We start from the raw sequence: 17,029 nt of genomic DNA, 5'->3' as shown, positions 1-17,029 counted from the left end.
GTGTTATTTATGATCATTTTAGTGACCACCAACCAATCAGCTTGGAGATTCCAGTTGAAATATGCAATGTCAATACAACCTGCACAATCCCTGGATTTATTGGCTTGGCTGGTGTTCAGGGGTTTGTGCAGTACTTGCGATCTCTCATTTGGTTCTGTCCTGCTGCTATCATTCCCAAATTACATTTCAGATCGTTATGACATCTGGAATTTCTGGCCAAAGGGGAGACATAAGTGACCCAAAGTTGAACTAAATATTCTTGATGTGACTTGAAGGAAAGGAATGATGCACATCTAATGGGTTAAGAGGTTTCCAGTCATTTTGGACTCATAATAGCTGCCGATACGCAAGGAAGTTTACTTAGGAAAGCTGATCAATGAGTTTTTCCAAACTTGGCTCCTCTACGGATTATTTTAGAGACAAGAAAGCACCTCTCACTTTTGAAACTGAAGCCAAACTATACTTTCCTGTTACACCTTCCTGTTCCTCTTTTTTTTTTTTTCCAGCACAAGCTATTTCATTCTAATATAGATTTGTGCATGATTGTCATCACAGTGTAATTCATGTGGCTGCTGGCAGATGGTGCTAGCTCTGTGAACTATAGTGTGATGACAATTAGGATAAGGGAACTGAAGAAGGAGAGGAGGCTGAGGAAGAAGCAAAGAAGGAGGGACAGGTGGTTGAGGAGGCAGAGGTAGAAGCTGAAGGGAAACCTGAGAGGAGGGGAGAAGGACTTAAGAGGGCAGGCAAAACCAAGACCTCCTTGAAGCTGTGTGGAGCTGCTTGCAGTTGCCTCAGTTTGACTGTATATGCTGTTCCCTCCCTCCTCTCTGTCAAACTTAAACCAGTTTAATTTCCACTGCTTCCTTTTTAAAAAATCTAGGAAGTCATAGTTTATTGAGATCCTGAGTATACTCTGGCTGAATCTACACACATATTTTTTTTTATTAAAAAAACCACTGTGAAAATGCTTTCAAAAAAACGTTTTGAAATATATATGGAGTTTGCCATTAGCTCACCACCCCCATCTAGTGTCACTTTGGTATAATGCACTTAAAATGTTATATTTGCAGCTGTATAGCTGAGTCCTCTGTCTAAGGGACCCAAACCCAATAAAGAGTTAGTTTTAAGCAGGGCTGTGCAACTGCTTTGAGCAAATCCTGAGTTCCAAAGTGAACTGGGCCAATTCAGTCCAAAGTAGTCCTGGCCCAAAGCCCATCTCTGAGTCGGTCTGAAGTGCATTGGACGAATCCAAATCAATCCAGAGCACTTGGGGCTGAACTGGAGTTCAAAGCGCTCTCTAAGAAAACCAACAGCCTGTCTCCAAAGTGCAAAACAACACTGTGTAAGGAGGGAGCAATGAGGGAAAGGGAGCTGGAGTCTGTCATTATGAGTACTTTGCTGTGTGGGTGTTTGTGTCTTGTGAGTATATTGTACACAGCCAATGCATAAATAGTACATGAACAGCAAATGTATAAATTATAAAGCTTAGCACTAGCATGAAGCATCTAGATAGCAATTGTGGTGCTCAACAGACTATAGGGTCTTTTAAAAATATATATATATTGGGGGGGCGGTCTTTAAAGGAGGCTACCACAAAAAGCCCTTGACCTACCTGTTGTTAGGCTAAATCCCTTCTGGAGACAGCTACCAAGCTTGCATACACATAAATACATGTGATGGAACAAGAAAATTATGGCCATTTTACTTTTTTAAGAGCAAATTTTAAGATGGCTAGCACATAAAACCCTGAATCTACCTGTCTGAAATTCAGCAAAGTTAATTGTCTCTTAAGGGGCTAGCTACCATGTCTTCATAGTCCATGTACCTATGTAAGGGGAGGAAAGTTATGCAAGTCAGTGGAAGGAATGAGAATTCAGATTTCCAAATATTTGATTTTGCTTCAGGGTATAAGCCAGGTCTGAATCAATCCAAACTAAATTGGCCCCCAACGCACATCACCAAATCTAGTCCTAAGCCCTAGTCTTAACTATGGTTTGCTAAAATGAGATAACTTGAACCCATGGTTTAGAAAGCTGGCTTTTAAGCAAAACATTATTGATTAACCACACTTGAAGGTTCAGATGCTACACTGTGGTGAATCAAAAATATAAGCAGAAACTGCCAATATCATGACCATGCCAGTGGAGGAGAGGGAAGCATGGTAGGTACAAGAAGGAGGGCAGTGAGGCAAGCATATCCAAAACAAGGAGGTTCCCCCCTTGCTGGATCCCTGTCATATACTGCTATTTTTCTTTCATATATCTTAATGTGTATGACACAGCTCGCCCACCTTGACACATAAAAGTAAAGGTAAAGGGACCCCTGACCATTAGGTCCAGTCGTGGCCGACTCTGGGGTTGCGGCGCTCTTCTCGCTTTATTGGCCGAGGGAGCTGGCGTACAGTTTCCGGGTCATGTGGCCAGCATGACTAAGCAGCTTCTGGCGAACCAGAGCAGCGCATGGAAACGCCGTTTACCTTCCAGCCGGAGCGGTACCTATTTATCTACTTGCACTTTGACGAACTGCTAGGTTGGCAGGAGCTGGGACCGAGCAACGGGAGCTCACCCCGTGGCAGGGATTCGAACCGCCAACCTTCTGATCGGCAAGTCCTAGGCTCTGTGGTTTAACCCACAGTGCCACCCACGTCCCTCACCTTGACACATACTTTGCCCCTTTTGTGCCCTCCCTCGGAACTTATTTTTTTCTGGTGCCACCACTGGAGGGAAGACGAAAAGACTGAGAGTACAGCCTTGTTCTCAGGATGCTAAATGCCCAAATGCATAATGCTGAACTATAGTCAAAGCAAAAAAATTCCTTCCAGTAGCACCTTAAAGACCAACTAAGTTAGTTCTTGGTATGAGCTTTCGTGTGCAAGCACACTTCTTCAGATACACAGGTGAGGTTGATGGACTTCCATTTCATGCGGCTCAATGTGGTGCCTTCCATAGTTCCAGTTACAGATAGGTAGCCGTGTTGGTCTGCCATAGTCAAAGCAAAAAAATTCCTTCCAGTAGCACCTTAAAGACCAACTAAGTTAGTTCTTGGTATGAGCTTTCGTGTGCTTCAGATACGTGTGTATCTGAAGAAGTGTGCTTGCACACGAAAGCTCATACCAAGAACTAACTTAGTTGGTCTTTAAGGTGCTACTGGAAGGAATTTTTTTGCTTTGACTATGGCAGACCAACACGGCTACCTATCTGTAACTGCTGAACTATAGTTTAACATGGCGTCTCCAATGCAGCCAACACGGAACGCTTGAGAGTGTTTCTGCTGGTGTGCAATGTGTGTTGATTTGTGCTGTTTTTATATCCTCTGCTCGGTTTCCTAGAGGCAGTAATATGGAAGGAATCAATCTTCATGTTCCTGGTAGAAAACAAGCGAGGCGTTTCTTTTCTTTCTTTCTTTTTCAGTACGAAAGAAACCAAATAAAAACACCTGTCCAAAAAATAAGAAGAGAAAATTTTTTGCACACATGCATGTGCACATATGGAGTATAATGCATTCAATTTATCATCATTGTCTGCAGACTGAGTCGAGGAAAAGCATTCCAAACACTGTTCCTGCTGTGGAATGCAGCCATTCTTCATGAAATCCTTCAGGGCATAGAACATTTTAAAGCTGAAAGTGTTTCACAGCATAGTTTAAATAATCCGTCATCAATCGGAACTTTCTCAGAGTCTTCGGCCTTTCTGATTGCGAGCGGCTAAAGTTATACAAGAAACGTTGAGAGGTAAAAACCACTCTTTGGGGCCCTGATTCTACTTGGATGTAATGAGATGCTGTCAAGCCTCCTTCCTTAATATGGCTCTCGGAGGGTTTACCTACTGTGCAGAAAACTTCCCACATTGCTTCAGCGTTTCACAGAGGGAGAGCTAAAAGCAGGAGCCTATAAAAATGACCAAGGTCCGTATAGTTAAAGCCATGGTTTTCCCAGTAGTGATGTATGGAAGTGAGAGCTGGACCATAAAGAAGGCTGATCGCCGAAGAATTGATGCTTTTGAATGATGGTGCTGGAGGAGACTCTTGAGAGTCCCATGGACTGCAAGAAGATCAAACACATCCATTCTTAAGGAAATTAGCCCTGAGTGCTCACTGGAAGGACAGATCATGAAGCTGAGGCTCCAATACTTTGGCCACCTCATGAGAAGAGAAGACTCCCTGGAAAAGACCCTGATGTTGGGAAAGATGGAGGGCACAAGGAGAAGGGGACGACAGAGGACGAGATGGTTAGACAGTGTTCTCGAAGCTACAAATATGACTCTGACCAAACTGTGGGAGGCAGTGGAAGACAGGAGTGCCTGGCGTGCTCTGCTCCATGAGGTCACGAAGAGTCAGACACGACTAAACGACTAAACAACAACAAATAAAGATGACCAAGCTTAGCTAGGTCTTCCTATCATCCTGTAAAGTACAAGGACAATTCTGCAATGTGCTCGGTACAGATCTGTATGTCTAGTGCAGGCATAGGCAAACTCGGCCCTCCAGATGTTTTGGGACTACAACTCCCATCATCGCTGACCACTGGCCCTGTTAGCTAGGGATGATGGGAGTTGCAGTCCCAAAACATCTGGAGGGCCAGGTTCGCCTATGCCTGGTCTATTGTTTTAAAAGTCTGCTTACCCTCTCTGGTGGGTGCGATTGTGGGTCAGAGTTCCCCCACATCCCAGGATATGTAGTCTTGGACAGAGGGGAGGTTGTAGCCTCTGCCTGGCCCCTCCAAAATGGGGTATCCCGTTAAATGGATCCAGGGGACATACTTCCATCTGGACACCCATGTATGGGTGAGGGGCCACAGCACTCCCCAGGTGCAATCCAGTGAGGGACTTACTCCTTGATGTAACTCAGGGACTCTCTCATTTCTGGTTGACCCCAAAATGTAAGTTCTTCCAGCAGGCAGGCAGGCCAGAAGGGTGGGGTCTACCCAAGGCCTATGCCAAACATCTTACATCTGAAGTCAAGTTGTGGCTTGATTTCACCCAAATATTTGTTGCCATGCTTCTTATTCTTGGTATTGGGGAGGACCGAAGGGCAGGAGGGATGCCTTGCCACACAAAGTCTTCTGTAACAACTCTCTGTGAGCTACAATGTTGTTTAATGGTTAGAGCAGGTGTAGCCAATGTGAAGTCCTCTAGCTGTTGTTGGATGACAAATCCCAACAGTCACAGCCACCATGGGCAATGTTCACAGGTGATGGGAATTTTGTTTTTTTAAAAAAAATAATATTTATTACTTTTATAGATTACAAAAAGAGAGAAATAAAAAAGAAAAGAAGAAAAAACAGAGAAAAAAAACAAATAGAAGAAAAAAACCAAACAAACACCATACAATATATAAACAATACAGAACACAACCTAAACTCAAAACTAAACACATTAAACTAAACTAAACAAACCCCACTCCCCAAAACAAAAACAATTTAAAAACATACATCCTCTCTTTTCCATACTCTATCTTTCATTCCCTTGTTTCCTCGACCTCCTCTCACCTCCCTTTTTGTGTTGCGCTTCTATTAATTGTTTCAGCAAATCCTTTCCATCTTTCTCCATTTTCTGTGATATTGTAAATAACGTATTATTTTAACCTTATTTTCCATTAAAACTAAATTACTTATCTGTACTTAACTCCTTACAACATTTCTATTAAGCCCATAAAAAATAAAAAATAAAAAATCATTCCACCATTTTTCTATCACTCATTAGTTTTACCATAAGTCTATATAAAAAGTTTAAATTTTCCAATCTTCTTCCACCATCTCTTCTCCCAGGTTTAGGATTCTGCCAGTCCTTTCCATCAATTCCATAAAGTCCATCAACCTGGTGACCTTATGTCCGAGGCTCTTAATTCTTTTCCAAGTCCCTTCTGCGGGTCTTCTTCATTTTCTTTAATGCTAAAGAGCCAATCTTGGGGAAATTCCAACCTGTCAATCCTTTTCTTCCTTCTGGACAAATCAGCTGAGTTTCCATAGTTAAAACTACAGTCCATAAAGTATTTCCGGGTATATTTCAAAGTTCCTCCAATTCCAAAGGCCCCCAAAACTTCAATCTCCTCCAGGTCCGAGTCCATGTCCCAAAAGTCAGTTAGTCCCTGCATAAAGGGCTCTTTCCAACTTTCCTTCTTTAATCCAAACCGGGATCCATTCCTCGGAGTCATACTTTTCCTGAATTCAATCATAGAAGGCCTCAACTTATAATCTCCAATTTGCTTCTGTAAATCCACAGATCTCACTTGTATTATTTTATGTTGAACAACAGCTGCATTCTCCTTCTCCTTCTCCTCCTTCTCCTCCGCCATTTGTCCTGCCAAAATGGGTTCCTGTACCAAGTCCTGAATTATTTCTGTGTTAGTGTTTGCTTTTTGACTCAAGTTGGTCACTTTCTGTTCCAAATTATCAACTTTAAAAGTCATATCATCCATCTTCTTGTGAAGCTGTCCCAGCGAACAGCTTATCTTACATAAAAAAGTCAAAATGGCCTCTCCTATCAACATTTTTAAATAGCCCAAGGTTGCTCTCTGGTTCCCAAACTCCTTTTCTGCAGCTGGAAATTCCCCAGTTACAGTCCTGTTACAGTTTCAAAAGCTCCCTCTAGAGGGAAACAGTCTCCACTTGTATCAGTTCTTTTAAGCACAATTTCAAACATTAAAGATAAAATTTCAGTTACTTTTCCTCTCTTTTTTTTAAACGCAGAAAGGGACAATGGAAACAGTATCTTACTCTTGTTTAGCTAACTGTCAAATCAGTTCTGTCAAAAGCACTCTCTTCAATCATCATCTGGCAGCCCGTTCCCAGGTTCAGAGCAGTGGTAATCTGATTTCTTCACTCTCTCCTGCAGGCTCACTAGATGCAAAATTTCCCCCTCTTCTCCTGCTTCCCAAGGGGGTTTTGTAACTTTAAACCGGTGGAAATTTAATCCTTTGCCAAAAACTTTCAAAGGCTTTACTTGTAACGTCTTTGCTTCAGTCTATTTACAAAAACGGAAGGCGGACTTCCTCTTTGTGACCTCCCGCTTCAGTGCTGAATTAAAGTATTTAAAAATCCAATTTTCCGCTTTACTCACGAGTAGTTGTTTGAAATCCAATTGTCCACAGGAAAAGGTCAGTGCTCCCTGGCAACAGCAATGCGGCTTCACTCCGTGAAAAAAGCAGTCGATTCAAAGCACCGTGCCACTCACCCCACGTCGCTCCGGATCCCCAAAACAGGGTTTCCCCGCGAGTAGGGGAGGCGCAAAGGTGCCAGCCGAATCCCACGTCCACAGGCTTCTCCCACCTGTGGTTTTTAATGGGTCTCCGCCTCGCCGTGGCGGTTCAGACCCTGTTTTTCGCGGAGCAGGTTCCTCCCGATCGGAGGAAATCCGCCATTGCCAGAGGCACCAACCCGGAAGTCCCACAGGTGATGGGAATTTTGATCCACGAAATTTTGATGAGCAGCATTCTATTGGAGCTCCGTGATTGCAGCTGCCCCCAAATTGAGGCCAGGATGTATGGGGAGAGACCTCCTGTAGGCCTTCCCTAAGCCTCACTTGGCCAAATCTCTTGAGACTCAAGGTCTCAACTTCTAGGTCAGCTGCTTCAGCTTTCAGTTGGTCCAGTTGGGTACTGGCATGGAGGGGATGCAATTTGGTGCTCTGCTTCGGGTGTCAAAATGGCTTGGGCCAGGCTCTAAATACAAGGGGGAAAGCTAGACTCTGAACAGCCCTATAGTGCATGTGACAGCATAACTAATCTCTAGAAAAGTGAGTGGCTCCAGCACTAGCACCAGGTTAAGGTCTCCCTGGTCAGAATTCACTAGGACTAAGGAACACAGCAGACCCTCCGAGTGTCCCTATTTTCTGTGGGGATGATTAGGGAGGCAGGAGAGGATACATTATTTAATGATATCCTTCCTAACTTGCGCTAGCAAGTTCCATATTCTAGCAGAGTTCCAAACACCCCCCTTTTTAAATTATGCAGCGATCAGCTTGTTGCTGACTCATCTGAGTCTTACTATTAAAGATTCCTTCCTGGTAAAATCTCTTCTAATCCCTCTTAAAAAGAATAAACACAAGAATCTGATTAACATTAATATAAAAGTAGTTTACTCACAGATTCATTCAGGTTCACAGACATATCCCTGAAGGCAGGTTTAGGTTACATAACAACTAGAACTATTCCATAAAGAAGTTAGTCCCAAGTGACTGCGACTAAGCAGTCACTTCTCCAAACACACAGATCAAACCATGGAGGCTGTGTGCTCCTCCATGCTAGTACAACAGACCACACCCTCTTCAAGTTGCATGTAGTGGAAGTCTGTCCCAGCTCAGGAGGAAACAGGAAGTCTTCTCCTGAGTGGTACAAAACATCCCCTAACATGTCCACTGTAGGAATGTTGTACAGTGGACTCTTGGGTTGCAAACGTGATCCGTGTAGGATGCACATTCGCAACCCGCAGCGTTCGCAACCCACAGCAGCATGTCTGCGCATGCGCGGGTTGCGATTCAGTGCTTCTGCGCATGCGCAAAGCGTGATTTAGCACTTCTGCACATTCACGACCGCCGAAACCCGGAAGTAACTCATTCCAGTACTTCCAGGTTTCGGCAGTCCGTAACCCGAAAAAACTCAACCTGAAGCGTCTGTTACCCGAGGTATGACTGTACTTGGCTGCAGTTTTACATCCCACATTTTCCAGGGACAGCCCTGGGTTTAACAGAAGCCATTCCTATTTCTGATTTGATCCTGGAATGTCCCACTTTTCCTTAGGACATCCGTATTTCTATCAGAGAAATGTTGGAGGGTATAGTAGGTGTGTCCACTCTTAAAGAAAACTTCGTTAGATCCCTTAGACCTATCCAATTACCGCCCAGTTTCAAATCTTCCATACCTGGGTAAGGTAATTGAGAGAGCGGTTGCTGAACAGCTTGGTAGGTTTCTGGAGGAAACATTGGCATTAGATCCATTTCAGTCCAGTTTCCGTCCTGGTTTTGGGACGGAGACGGCTCTGGTTGCCCTAACAGATTATCTCCGTAGACAACTGGATCGAGGCGGGTCAGGACTGCTGATCATTTTAGATTTGTCAGCAGCCTTTGACATGGTCGATCATGATCTTCTGGACCACCGCCTCGCAGACGTGGGGATACAGGGCATAGCCCGTAACTGGTTGTGCTCTTTTATCTCTGGTCGGGGACAGAGGGTGGCACTAGGGAGGGAAATGTCGTCGCGCCACTCCTTGGTGTGTGGAGTGCCACAGGGCGCAATTCTCTCCCTGATGCTTTTTAACATCTTTATGCACCCCCTTGCCCAGATTATCCGAAGCTTTGGGCCGGGCTGTCACCAATATACTGATGACACTCAGCTCTATCTGCTGATGGATGGGCCACACTGACTCGGCCCCTTACACACTCACGGATGCTTGGAAGCTGTGGCTGGATGGTTTCGTGGGAGCCGATTGAAACTAAATCCTTCGAAGACAGAGGTCCTATGGCTAGGTCGGGATGGCATGGGGATGAGGGACCAACTCCCTTCTCTTGCGGGGGCCCAATTAGTGCCATTGCCTTCCGTTAAGAGTTTGGGTGTAATCCTTGACGCCTCCCTTTCCATGGAGGCGCAAGTTACAGCAACAGCCAAGGCGACATTTTTCCACCTTCGCCGCATCAAGCAGTTGGTCCCTTACCTTTCCCGCCCCGACCTAGCCACAGTGATCCATGCGACGGTCATCTCCAGGCTTGACTACTGTAATTCGCTCTACGTGGGGCTGCCCTTGAAGCTGTCCCAGAAACTCCAGCGGGTACAGAATGCTGCAGCGAGGCTCCTCACGGGGTCTCTGCCATGGGAGCATATTCACCCAGTGCTTTTCAAGCTGCACTGGCCCCCGGTGGAGTACAGGGTCAGATTTAAGGTGCTGCTTTTGACCTTTAAAGTCCTTCACGGCCTAGGACCCTCGTACCTACGGGACCGCCTCTCCTGGTATGCCCCACGGAGAGCCTCAAGGTCCATAAATAACACCACCCTAGTGGTCCCAGGCCCTAAGGAAGTTAGATTGGCTTCAACCAGAGCCAGGGCCTTTTCAACTCTGGCTCCGGCCTGGTGGAACACTCTGCCTCATGAGACCAGGGCCCTGCAGGATCTGATTTCTTTCTGCAGGGCCTGTAAGACAGAGTTGTTCCGCCTGGCCTTTGGCTTGGAGCCAATTTGATTCCCTCCCTCCCTCTCTTTCTTTTTTCTTTTCCTTCTCCCCCTGCGAGGAGGCTACATTTTAATATTTTAATGTTCCATTATTTTAATGTATTTTATTTTTGTTTTTAAGTTGTAATCATTCATCTTGTTTTTATTATTGCTTGTAAGCCGCTCTGAGCCCGGCCTTGGCTGGGGAGGGCGGGGTATAAATAAAAAATTATTATTATTGTTGTTGTTGTTGTTGTTGTTGTTGTTGTTGTTGTTGTTATCCCTATTTTCACTGGAGAAATGTTGGGGGGTGTATGTCACAGGCTCTTTTCACCCAAGAAGCTTGCCTCCAGTTCACCCAGCTGGAAATGGATACTTAACCAGTTGATGGAGAAGTCATGCTGTGGAATTTGCCACATCACTTCTGAGTGCCAGGGGTGTGGTCCAGCCACTGAGTCCCAGTGGCTGAGGAGGGACTGAGCACAAACTCTCCGAAACATACTTGATATAAGAGAGGCCCCTGCCTCCAGGAGTTTACAATTGAGATGATGGATTTCTCTGACATGGGGCTACTAGCGCATGCCTAGACTGGTGTGCTGAGTGTTTTTTAGACAAATAAAAGATACCCAGGAGAGCATTCAATCTAAACTGTTCAGGAGAAGCATTTTTCTGTGAATCATTTTTTAGGACAAGTTCCGAGAATTTTTGATTCAACAAATGTCAGATTTTTCTATGCAACCAGAGTGAAGTGGGGGGTGGCTATGAGAAAGTGAAAATGTAACAAGACTGGCTTTAGCAAGATTTAGAGTTGTTTGATGAACAGATTCCAGCAGGTCTTGGCTCCACAGAATAAATCAGGAAGAGGTTGCCCATAGTGTAGCCAAACACTATAAGGGGGAAATGGGAGCTGGGAAGTTGTGCTTCAAGCAAACAAGGAATAGTTAATACAAGTGGGACAGTGTGGCCTGTATTTAATGTATGTCAACATCATGCAAGACCTGGTTGTCTCCTTATCTGACAAGCTGAGACCAGGTTTATCTAAAGGTTCACTAGAATCTCCTCCTTTCTGAGTGAACCTGGGCCCAGCATTGTGTAAAACCTGGCAGATTTACGTGCCACATTTTCACATGATTTTGACATAAAACCAGATAAAACTTGGCCGTTTTTCCAGTGTGCCTCACTGTGGGATTTTGCCTTTATTTGGACCTGAAACTCAGAACATACTTCATAGTCTGGGAAAAGTCGTTCTACGATACGAAAGGAAGCAATCGCCACGGAAATGAGGGCTTTGGCATAGCCTGGGTGATCTAATGTATTAGAAAATGGCAGCTGAATAATGTGAGAACTGGAGACCGTACTCTGAGGAGATTGGCAGAGAAAAGGTTTTCGGTGTGGATAGACAACTTGAAAGAGGCTGATGTATTCGGTGGTTCACAAACAAAGGAAGGCCACAATGCGCTTGTGATCGGAGGAGGCAACATTCAGCAAGCACGACAGGAATCGGTTTATAAGACTTTGCTTTTCTGAAGCTAGAGAAGGCAGCTTTAAATGATAAAGGCAGTTTTAAACGATTTTTCTGATTAGGAATCAGGAAAATGTTGTTGTTTAGTTGTTTAGTCGTGTCCGACTCTTCGTGACCCCATGGACCAGAGCACGCCAGGCATTCCTGTCTTCCACTGCCTCCCGCAGTTTGATCAAACTCATGCTGGTAGCTTCAAGAACACTGTCCAACCATCTCGTCCTCTGTCATCCCCTTCTCCTTGTGCCCTCCATCTTTCCCAACATCACGGTCTTTTCCAGGGAGTCTTCTCTTCTCATGAGGTGGCCAAAGTATTGGAGCCTCAGCTTCCCAATCTGTCCTTCCAGTGAGCACTCAGGGCTGATTTCCTTAAGAATGGAGAGGTTTGATTTTCTTGCAGTCTGTGGGACTCTCAAGAGTCTCTTCCAGCACCATAATTCAAAAGCATCAATTCTTCAGAGATCAGACTTCTTTATGGTCCAGCTCTCCATAAAAAATCAGGAAAATACGAGATGGTAATAGGAAGTGGTTAAGATTCCGCCAGGAGCTTTGGTTGAATTCAGGAACATATGCAGGGAAAGTATGACATACACTCTAGATGTTGCTTGACTACAACTCCCTTGACCATTGGCTTTGCTGCCTGAGGAAGATGGGAGTTGGGAGTCCATCAATCTCTGGAGGCCTCACTTTGGCTTCGCCTCTGAGTCTCGGTGCTTTAGAGACAATGGCAGGCCATTATAGAAGCAGCCAATCGCTCAGGACAGTTTACATTCTGCCTGTAAAAGAGGATGCAAATTTGCATATGATACAAATCATGTGCACATTTTATGCAAATCAGTGTCCTCTTTGCGAGTAAGTCAGAGGGTCCAAATTCTGCTGAAAATTCTGCTACCACCTCCAGTTCCCAGGCTTCATATTGGAAAAGTTCTCTACAAGAGAGAATTTCTACACATATGCAAAATAAGCCATGGCTATGATTCGTACTCCACCGGTTATGTCCTTTACTTACTTACTTACTTACTTAATGAAATTTATATACAGCTTGATTGCGAGAAATCTCAAAACAGTTTACGTAAAACAGTAAAATCCAGAGAAAATTACAAGCCTACTTTAAAACATATAAAAGTTAAACTACTAAAACAGATTAAAAGTACCTCAACTTTCTAAGCACCTGGGTACCTTGTCTAAACAGGAATAATAATAATAGTAATAATAATAATAATAATAATAATAATAATAATAATAATATAATAATAATAATAATAATACACTCTGGGCGGCTTCCAACTGAATATTAAAAACAATACAGCATTAGACATTAAAAACTTCCCTAAAGCAGGCTGCCTTCAGTAGTCTTTTAAAAGTAAAATAGTTGTTTAACGCCTTGACATCTGCTGGGAGGGCGTTCCACAGGGCAGGCGCCACTACCGAGAAGGCCCTCTGCCTGGTTCCCTGTAACCTTACTTCTCGCAATGAGGGAACTGCCAGGAGGCCCTCGGTGCTGGATCTCAGTGTCTGGGCTGAACGATGGGGGTGGAGACGCTCCTTCAGGTAAACAGGACCTAGGCCGTTTAGGGCTTTAAAGGTCAGCACCAACACTTTGAATTGTGCTCGGAATGTTCCTAGCAGGTGCCAAAATTAGTACATTGAAGGCGCCTGTTTGATCTCAATAAGCAGGGAGTTTCAAAGTCTAGGCACTGCCACACTAAACTATCGAGTTCTTACAAACGCAGAAGCATCATGCTTCACTTCCTTGTTACTTGAAGAGATGCAACAGTAATGAGAGTTCCTTGGGATTTCTGGGATGGGATGCCATTTCATGTTAATGGGCAAATTTGCAGCTTTTAATATTTTGTAGCCATCCGGACCTTGGTACCTAAGCACAAATGAGTTGGCTTTATGGGAACAAGACAAAGGTTTAAAAATATACAGGTGTGGGTGAAATTAGGCATCAGGAATGTGTACAAAAACAATGAAGTTTGCCTCCCACATCTTTCCAGATGTTGAAACAAGAAAACAGTCTATTAGGCAGTTGTAATTCTTCTTTATTTGGTTTGGTGTTTGGATTAACCTTCGCCTGTTTTTTCTACCTTGGACCTCTATTGCAACATTTGTCCAGGGTTCAGAGGTGCTCTCTCCAAGGTGTTAATTTTAAATTTTCTTTACAATGTAAACATACCCACTGAGCATTCTTTCATTATTATTATTTATTATTATTCGGGGAAGGCTCACCCCAATCACAGTTCTACTCGCTTAAGCCCACAGCCTTATAGATCCCGAGCAAAGGAAATAAAATAAAAAACACATTTCAGTCAACAGGGCGTGTTTCAGCCAACATGGTGGTGCTGCACGTAATTGAATTAGTGGCGGTAGCTGTCATTCCCCCACAGGGGACTGATTCAAGGCAGATGGCAATAAAAATGGCATTATATAACACATCTTATATATGTATAAATACACACAATCACACATATATAATGGATGGAACTTTACGAATCCATGTGGATTCTGCAGCAAGAAAATTTATTACCTGGGAAGTCTCTTCTCAGGGACCCAATCCATAGAAAACATGAAAAATGCATTTTATATATTCTTCTTATGTTATATATTGACATCCATTGTTCATTAGGTTCTGTGTTATAAGCTGCCCTGTGGTCTTTTGATGAAGGGTTGTATCTAAACATTTAAAGACCAGTCAGTCAATAGTTAACTATGAGTAAGTGCTTATTCATATGGTAAAATGTTAAGCACTTTGGTTTTCAGAACTGAAATATACAAGAAATGGCAATCACTGGTAAATCTTGGTATGCAACCAGATGCTCTCTAGCAAAGGGATTTTCGTGTGAGACTCCTCATTTCCCTTTTGAAGGAAGACTCAACTGGCAACAGGGAAAAGGGACTATCTGGATTTTTGAACAAGGGCAAGAAGGGTATTATTTCACCTGAGCCACTTGTCATCGCCAAGGCAGTTACACACAGCTACCTCCAAGTTCTTAAAAAAGAAATTGTCCTCCACGACCAAAGTTTTGGGCGGTGGCTTCACATGCCTAGTGGATTGGCAAGACTGTGGGACTCCATCAAGATTTTATCTCCATTTTCCTTAGCCACTGCCATCAAATACGCTGAGCTCTGTGGTCCCTAGTGGCTTCACTCTGAGTGTCTTTGGCAGGGCTCCTGACTATGATGGAGAGTCTTCATCTTCTGGGCCAAGGTTAGTGTATAGTATTTACCTCCAACTTTGCTACAATAATTAATATTCATTAACCCAAAAGGTGTTTCCATATGTGTCTCTGGCAGCCTAACAATTACAGAGGTGTAGGTTTTACAAAGAGCTCAAAGTTGACTGGTCAGACTGGGAGAACGATAATACAGTCTCCTTTATTCTATTATTTTTGGCAGTGGTGCTTGCTTCATTTTTCTTTTAGCATGCATCTCTCTCTCTCAAAAAAAAAACAACCCAACCTAAAGATTGCTGCCCACTACAAATAATGAAAAGTAGCTGAGTACATTGAGCTGGTGACTCTTCAGTGATATAAATCAGTGGCTCCATATCTAGCTGTAACCTCATCTGAGTGTCCCTTCCTGACAGTGACATAGCATGAGTTGCCAGCACCCGGGGCAAGGCAGGAGAAGCATGACCCCCAACACCTCCCAGACCATCACCTAGTTAGCCCTGGGACCAGTTCAGTGGGGAAAACAGATGGATGCATGCCTAGCTCTCACCTGGCAGAATCAGTGCTGCTCCAATGGAGCCCAACGGTGGAGGTTTCACAGCCCAGGAGGAGAGGCATGAGGACAAGTGCTGGGTGCAGACAGATGACAAGAGGTTCCTGCATGGCTGTATGGCGGGTGAAGCTGCATCTCCAAAGCACCAGCAAGATGGTTCAGTCTCACCTCTTGCCTGCCTCCTGCCTCTGCCTCTGCCTCTGCCTCCAGCTGGCCTGCCAAGTGGGGTGAATGTGTGGCCGGCCTGTAGGCAAGGAGTGGCTCAGTGGGAGGGTTTCTCCAGCCTGAACTGGCCTAGCCTCATGGTAGGAGAAAGCCACCAAGGCCTGGCCTCCATATCCATGCTCTCCCTGCCTCCCCTCCTGCCCCAAGTGGTACATGAAGTCCTAGAGGACCAAAATAGATATTATTATTATTATTATTATTATTATTATTATTATTTTCTGGGCTGTCAGAGTGCATGTGACCCCACATTCCATGGAGGGCTAAATTGTAGATACCTGAGATTGAACGTGAGACCATCTGCAAGCAAAGCACATTCTCTACCACTGAACTATGATTGGGAAGAAGCTTGTTTTGGGGTCATTGGACAGTCCCTGGGGAAAAAATTATTCTTCTGACTGCAAGTCTATATGAGCCACTCTTTAAACTAAAGGTTAATCTAAGGTTTGTGTGGGTGAGGAATTCCCTCCTTCTTCCTCTATAAGCACAATTTCTCCCAGTGACTCTTTAAGAGTATGAATGAGTTGGACGTTCTCTGCAGCTGCCATGCTTGATAACAGAACTTTTAATTAAGAGCTCCCCCGTCAAAAAAAGTTTCTACTGCAGCTTTGGCTGGTTTAGTTTTACCATCACTCCTCCTGACATGCTTTTCTTATGCTAACTTGTTGGTCTTGTGATGGTGGCATAGTAAATAATACTCCCAGCTGGGCTGAGGAGCCTTCCAAACTGATCCTAGGTCCTGGTCTCGGTGGTATTGCTAATGATTACACAGCTGCCCACTAGGCTTCTCTAATATAGGCTCCTGGGTCCCACTGCTTCAGAAAGTTGCAATAAAGTTTATTTTCATTTGAAACAAAATATATTGGGATCATTGTCAGAGCAGCCCCAGAGGCTTGCAGAAGGGGCCTACCATGCAACGGCAGAATATTAGAAGCCCTCGGGCTATTTGTGCTGCCACGGCAGCGGAGGTGTAATTTACCTATTCTTCCACTGTGCTTTGGAGGAAAGAAATCAAGGGGAAGGGTCAAAAGATCCCTTACAGCAACACTGTGCAGCCACAAAGCAACCAAACTGGAAAGAGTCGGGTTCGCAGCTAATATAAATACATTGGTACGGTTGCTACATTGGTTTACAATAGCGGTGGGTAAAGCCCAGAGTTTGTCAGGTTTTGTCAGGCTGAGCCACCAAGTCAAGGAAGCAAAAGTTCAGGCGTTCTCTAAGTGTAAAAATGAAGAAGAAGAAATGAGACGGATGGTTCACCTGGCAATGTCCAGCTTTGTTCTCAGGAAGTTCAGATCATCAAGGAGATTGGCGGGAAATGGAAGATGGATCATTGCATGACAGTCGCTGCCCAATTGTTTTGTTCTTGGATACATTAGTTCTATAAGCCGCAGAACCTGAAGCACTGCTTGCTGGGAAATGTAG

At 44.2% G+C, this 17,029-nt stretch overlaps 1 long non-coding RNA gene across 2 annotated transcripts in view; it reads left to right on the top strand.

Moving 5' to 3' along the window:
- Positions 1–14,726, top strand: part of LOC308473702 — a 50,537-nt gene extending 35,811 nt beyond the window's left edge. For both annotated transcript variants that reach the window (XR_013984219.1, XR_013984220.1), the window contains exon 6: positions 14,526–14,726. This is a non-coding gene — a long non-coding RNA (uncharacterized lncRNA). The remainder of the gene's footprint in view (positions 1–14,525) is intronic.
- Positions 14,727–17,029: the final 2,303 nt, after the last annotated feature.

This window comes from Podarcis pityusensis (assembly GCF_964106645.2).
Source record: "Podarcis pityusensis genome assembly, chromosome: 3".
Taxonomy (NCBI): Eukaryota; Metazoa; Chordata; class Lepidosauria; order Squamata; family Lacertidae; genus Podarcis; species Podarcis pityusensis.
The sequence above is the reverse complement of the archived record's forward strand: the minus strand, read 5'-3'. Positions and strand labels throughout refer to the sequence as shown.